Raw genomic sequence first — 6,000 nt, forward strand, 5'->3', positions numbered from 1 at the left:
GTAAGAAAGAACAATCCTGCCTGCGAGGGCGTGACGGAGCGATTGGGGAGGCGGGAGGATTTGTTGCTGTTTCTTTTTTTTAATTCCGATAATTTTTTTTCTTCTTCTAGTTTATAAAATTTTTATTTATCCTATTTTTTTAAGGAGCTCTTGAGAAGCAGCAGTGACGGCGGCGCCCCCTGTGGGTTTTGTCTCTGATGACTATTTTCGTACGAGAATGATTTATTCAGTGAGAAATACGATATATAGAGATTTCTATTTTTTAAATGACATTTTCCTGAAAAGAGCCGAATTTATAGAATTTACTGCAGAGTCTATTATTCTACCCAGCAAATTATGGCGACAATTGATTTGCCCGCTGAGTCTTAATTCTGGACTGAAACGCGTTAGTTTAAGGCCGCTTTCACACGGACGACAGCGATATCACTGCTGTGTTGTGTAATATTGCTGCGTTTTCTCGCAACTTTGTGTCGCTCTTTTGATGGGATTTTTAGGGGGGGGGGGGGCTTGAAATATAAGCCCTACCCCGAAAATGAGCACTGGCTGCCTTTAGAAACAAACAAAAACAATGTATTACCGGTCCGGCGCTGTCTGCTGCGGCGCACTTGCTTGTAGTTTTCAGCCAACGCTTCTTGGTCAGAGGTTCAAGAAGCCCGGCTTCAGCCATCGCATTGAACGGCTGTGATTAGTTCATCGGGCGCTGCAGTAATTGGCTTAGTTGAGTCGTGGTGCTCGAGAACCAATCGGAGCCCGCGCTTCCAGGAGGCATTGGCTGAAAACTACAAGCAAGTGCACCGGAGCAGACAGCGCCTGGCAAGTAATATATTTGTTGTTTTTTTTGTTTTTTAAAAGCTTATTTTAGGGGTAGGGATTATATTACAAGCCCTACCCCCCCCCCCCCCCATCAAAAGAGCAACATGAAATCGCGATATCACAAGCAAATGCAGCGATATGGCACAGAACAGAGCTGCGCTATTAGTGTCGCCAGTTTGAAAGAGGCCTAAAAGGTAGAGAGCCAAAGAAGCGGGTGTAAGGGCGAGGTCCGGGAACTCATGACTGCAGTAGGCGGATCCCTACTGTACGCCATCCCGGCGGCTGGAGCTGGTGAAGCAGCCATTGCTCGCCGTTCTCTCGTCTTCTGCTTGCTGAAGTATGGCTCTAGAAGGACCAGTCGCGGCTCGCACTCATGTGAAACTCTCTTTTGTAAAGCTAAAGGCCGTCACTGGGGGAACATCCTTTAATAAACTCTATGTTTGTATATTGTGTGTGATTTATCTATTCTCATGTATTTCTAGCATCACGTGTAGCCAGGAAGGTCAATGACCCGAAATGGGGTTAGGGTTAGCAGCCGTACGGTGGTGGAAGGCAGATGGTTCCTGCTTATTGGGGCCACACTCCATCACAGAGCGGCGTTCTCACTGCAGTAGCCCAAGCTTGGTATTATAGGCCAAGCGCTGTTTGGCTAGTGATAGTCCATCTTGCGATGAGGCCATTGATGGCTCATAACTGAACAACCCATTTATCTTTTTTTTTATGAATCTGGAGTAGAAGCAAATATAAACTTTTTTTAAAATATATATCTCATTAGAGAACAATATCTCCTTCCCGGCTCCTGCAATGATCTGTCTGAGAGATCACAGCTGCAGTCTATAGGAGTCTATGGGGAGGAGAGGGAAGCTAGTGGAGGCAGAGATGTGACTGCACAAAGACTGGAAGCACACTGCTGTAATGGGAGCTTCCCCCAGGCCCACGGACCTTACACATCTGGATAATGGTCGGGAATGGCACATACCAGGAGGTTTTTTTCACACAACTATTAGACTGTGGAAAAGGTATGTGCCCCATAATCTATAGCTATCCACGGACCTACTTGGCTTATAAATGCAGATATGTGCTTTATCTAACCTCAAGCCTAAAGTCACATCTACGCTGCTCAGTATTGCTGTATAATGTCCTTCATGATCCTTACTTATGAGGATGTGAAACCGCAAGATAGGAGCACGAGCCCTACTTTTCTATATGTGCAATGTATGAAGACACCTAGGCAGCAGTCTACACCCATCTGCTCTCCTATGTGTACAGTGTATGGAGATGACAAAGCAGCAGCATACACCCACCAGCCTAGGGAGAGAGGAGATAGTCGTCTCCTATAGGGAAAGTGTATAGACACACAGCAGTCTATACCAGCTCAAACCTAGAGATCCTGCTCTCCTATCGCTACGGTGTATGAAAATATAACAGCACTAGTTTACAACCACCAGCTCGGAAATAGAGAAGAAAGCCTACTCTATGGCCGCCTGCACATGGGCGGAAATCCCGCGGCGGGATTTCTGCCACTAAAAGCCTGCATAGGAGTGCATTACAATACGCACTCCTATGCAGACGGCCGCGCGAAATGTCGCGCGGCAAACAAACCGCGGCATGTCCTATTTTGTGCGGGGCTCGCAGAGCCTCGCACAGATACGTCACTCACCCGGCCGCCGGCTCCGGTCAGCGCATGTGCCGGCAGCGCATGTGCCGGCAGCCCGGGCGCGGGTAAAACGCGCTCGTCTCTGCAGGCGCTCAGGTCGGGTCCCGCGGCGAGAATTCTCGCCGCCGTATCCGACCTGCTCGTCTGCAGGCGGCCTATGTGTGCGGTGTATGGGGACCTTCTTGGACATTTCTGTTAGGAAATATTGCAAAATGAGATGCTCAAAGCACAATCGTTACCAATCCCTAAAAGAAGGAAGAATGGGAAGCATTTAAAGAGACTCGGATGGATGAACAGAGAACTTAAACATATGTTTCTTTCTCTCTAACATGTGTACATCAAATGGAAAGAGGGGGGAATATCTAAAGAAGAATATAATGGGGTCTACAGAAACTGTAGAGCAAGGGTCAGAAAAGCTAAAGCTGATAATGAATTGAGGCTTGTAAGAGAGGCCAAAAGCAATAAAAAAGGATTTGGGGGTCAAAAGAAAAGTCAAAGATGCTATTGGATGCTTACAAGATGAAAATGGTGAATTGGTTAAGAATGATGTTGAGAAGGCCGAATTTTTAAATTCCTATTTTGTATCTGTTTTCTCTCAGAAAGTAGATGGAACATCAGCTGATCTTCCCCGTGCTATTGGGGGAATACAAGAATGCCGGCTATCTATAAGCAGAGAGATGGTGAGGGAACACTTAGCTAACTTACATGAATTCAAGTCTCAAGGTCCAGATGAATTACATCCTAGGATACTAAAGGAAGCAGCGGAAGTAATTTCTGAACCACTCGCCATAATCTGTGAAAATTCCTGGAGGACAGGAGAAGTCCCAGAAGATTGGAAAAGGGAAAATGTTATCCCTATCTTCAAAAAAGGGAAGAAGGTGGATCCAGGAAACTACAGGCCTGTGAGCCTGACTTCTATACCGGGAAAGATCTTTGAACAAATTGTTAAACAGCATGTATGCAAGTACTTGGATGAGAATGGAGTAATTAACCAGAGCCAGCATGGGGTTGTAACAAACAAGTCATGCCAGACTAATCTAATTTCCTTCTATTTGACAAAGTATCTCATACCATACTTATTGAAATAAATGACCAAATCTGGGATTCACAAGGCAACGGTTAGGTAGATTCACAACTGATTTAGTGATCATACTCTTAATGGTCATGAATGGCTACTCATTGAAGGATATCTCAAGTGGGGTACCACAAGGCTTTGTCTGAACATGAGTCAATACTGTGATGCAGCAGCAGCAGAAGCAAAAAAAAAAGGCAAACACAATTCTGGGATGTATTAAGAGAAGCATAGAGTCTAGATCATGCGAGGTCATTATCCTCTCTACTCTTCCTTCGTCAGACCTCATCTGGAATACTGGGTCCAGTTCTGGGCACCCCACTATAAAAAAGACATAGGCAAACTGGAGCAAGTTCATAGAAGAGTTACCAAGATGGTGAGCAGTCTGCAAATCCTGTCCTATGAGGAACGGTTAAAGGATCTGGGACTGTTTAGCAGAAGAGAAGGCTGAGAGGAGACTTAATAGCGGTCTACAAATATCTGAAGGGCTGTCACAGTGCAGAGGGATCAGCCCTATTCTCATCTGTACAAGGAAAGACTAGAAGCAATGGGATGAAACTGACAGGGAGGACACACAGATTAGATATTAGACAGTGAGGGGGATCAATGAGTGGAACAGGTTGCCACGGGAGGTGGGAAGTTCTCCTTCAATGGAAGTGTTCGAACAAAGGCGGGACAAATATCTGTCTGGGATGATTTAGTGATCCTGCACTGAGCAGAGGGTTGGACCCGATGAGCCCAGAGGACCCTTTTAACTCTACCATTCTAGGATTCTTTGGCATCATAACAGCAGTCTACACTCTACAGCTCAGAGATGGAGAAGAGATGCTGCTCTCCTATGTGTACAGTGTATGAAGACATCATAGCAGCAGTCTGTACTCTAAGGGGAGCAGGATCTCTTCTCCATCTCTGAGCTGGCGGGTGTAGTGTATAGAGACATCATAGCATATGTCTATACTCACCACCTCAAAGAGATAAGGGATTGTGCTCTGCTAGGTGCAGAATGTGTGAAGACATCATAGCGATGTCTAAAACCAGGAGCATAGAGAAAAAAGAGATCCTGGTCTACTATGTATGTAGGATATGGAGGTATAGCAGCAGATTACACCAATCAGCTCAGAGATGAAGAGATCCTGCTCTCCTATGTGTACAGTGTATGGAGACATCATAGCAGCAGTCTACACCCACCAGCTCAGAGAGAGAAGAGATCCTGCTGCTCTATGTGTACAGTGTATGAAGACATCATAGCAGCCATCTACACCCACCAGCTCAGAGATAGAGAAGACATCCTGCTCTCCTATGTGTACAGTGTATGGAGACATCATAGCAGCCGTCTACACCCACCAGCTCAGAGATAGAGAAGAGATCCTGCTCTCCTATGTATACAGTGTATGGAGACATCATAGCAGCAGTCTACACCCAGCAGCTCAGAGATAGAGAAGAGATCCTGCTCCCCTATGTGTACAGTGTATGGAGACATCATAGCAGCAGTCTACACCCAGCAGCTCAGAGATAGAGAAGAGATCCTGCTCTCCTATGTATACAGTGTATGGAGACATCATAGCAGTCATCTACACCCACCAGCTCAGAGATGGAGAAGAGATCCTGCTCTCCTATGTATACAGTGTATGGAGACATCATAGTAGCAGTCTACACCCACCAGCTCAGAGATAGAGAAGAGATCCTGCTCTCCTATGTATACAGTGTATGGAGACATCATAGCAGCAGTCTACACCCACCAGCTCAGAGATAGAGAAGACATCCTGCTCTCCTATGTGTACAGTGTATGGAGACATCATAGCAGCAGTATACACCCACCAGCTCAGAGATAGAGAGGAGATCCTGCTCTCCTATGTGTGCAGTGTATGGAGACATCATAGCAGCAGTCTACACCCACCAGCTCAGAGATAGAGAAGAGATCCTGCTCCTCTATGTGTACAGTGTATGGAGACATCATAGCAGCAGTCTACACCCACCAGCTCAGAGATGGAGAAGAGATCCTGCTCCCCTATGTGTACAGTGTATGAAAACATCATAGCAGCAGTCTACACCCACCAGCTCAGAGATAGAGAAGAGATCCTGCTCCTCTATGTGTACAGTGTATGGAGACATCATAGCAGCAGTCTACACCCAGCAGCTCAGAGATGGAGAAGAGATCCTGCTCCTCTATGTGTAGTGTATGGAGACATCATAGCAGCAGTCTACACCCAGCAGCTCAGAGATGGAGAAGAGATCCTGCTCTCCTATGTGTACAGTGTATGGAGACATCATAGCAGCAGTATACACCCACCAGCTCAGAGATAGAGAGGAGATCCTGCTCTCCTATGTGTGCAGTGTATGGAGACATCATAGCAGCAGTCTACACCCACCAGCTCAGAGATAGAGAAGAGATCCTGCTCCTCTATGTATACAGTGTATGGAGACATCATAGCAGCAGTCTACACCCACCAGCTCAGAG

Source organism: Eleutherodactylus coqui, chromosome 3, assembly GCF_035609145.1.
Source record: "Eleutherodactylus coqui strain aEleCoq1 chromosome 3, aEleCoq1.hap1, whole genome shotgun sequence".
Lineage (NCBI taxonomy): Eukaryota > Metazoa > Chordata > Amphibia > Anura > Eleutherodactylidae > Eleutherodactylus > Eleutherodactylus coqui.